At 35.7% G+C, this 690-nt stretch overlaps 1 pseudogene; it reads left to right on the top strand.

The window, feature by feature from the left end:
- The first annotated feature begins 246 nt into the window (after nt 1-246).
- On the top strand, nt 247-325 carry LOC130859760 (U2 spliceosomal RNA; annotated as a pseudogene).
- The last annotated feature ends 365 nt before the right edge of the window (nt 326-690 follow it).

Below are 690 nucleotides of genomic sequence, written 5' to 3'. Positions count from 1 at the left end.
ACCCAACATAGGAGCACCTCAATACACAAGGCAAACGCTAACAGCCATAAAAGAAGAAATCAACAGTAACACAATCATAGTTGGGGACTTAAAACACCCCACTTACACCAATGGACAGATGATCCAAACAGAAAATAAGGAAACACAAGCTTTAAATGACACAATAGACCAAACAGATTTAATTGATATTTATAGGACATTCCACCCAAAAATGGCAGAATACACTTTCTTCTCAAGTGCACACACATCGCTTCTCGGCCTTTTGGCTAAGATCAAGTGTAGTATCAAGTGCACATGGAACATTCTCTGGGATAGATCACATCTTGAGTCACAAATCAAGCCTCGGAAGATTTAAGAAAATTGAAATCATATCAAGCATTTTTTCTGACCACAGTGCTATGAGATTAGAAATCAATTACAGGAAAAATAAACTAAAAGCACAAATACATGGAAGCTAAACAGTGTGCTACTAAATAACCAAGAGATCACTGAAGAAATCAAACAGGAAATAAAAAAATTGAAACAAATGACAATAAAAACATGATGACCCAAAACCTATGGGATGCAGCAAAAGCAGTTCTAAGAGGGACGTATATAGCAATTCAATCTCACCTCAAGAAACAAGAAAAATACCAAATCTAACCTTACATCTAAAGCAACTAGAGAAAGAAGAAAAAAGAAAACCCAAAG

This window comes from Hippopotamus amphibius, chromosome 8 (assembly GCF_030028045.1).
Source record: "Hippopotamus amphibius kiboko isolate mHipAmp2 chromosome 8, mHipAmp2.hap2, whole genome shotgun sequence".
Taxonomy (NCBI): domain Eukaryota; kingdom Metazoa; phylum Chordata; class Mammalia; order Artiodactyla; family Hippopotamidae; genus Hippopotamus; species Hippopotamus amphibius.
Note: the sequence above shows the minus strand (reverse complement) of the source record. Positions and strands in the feature narration are given on the sequence as shown.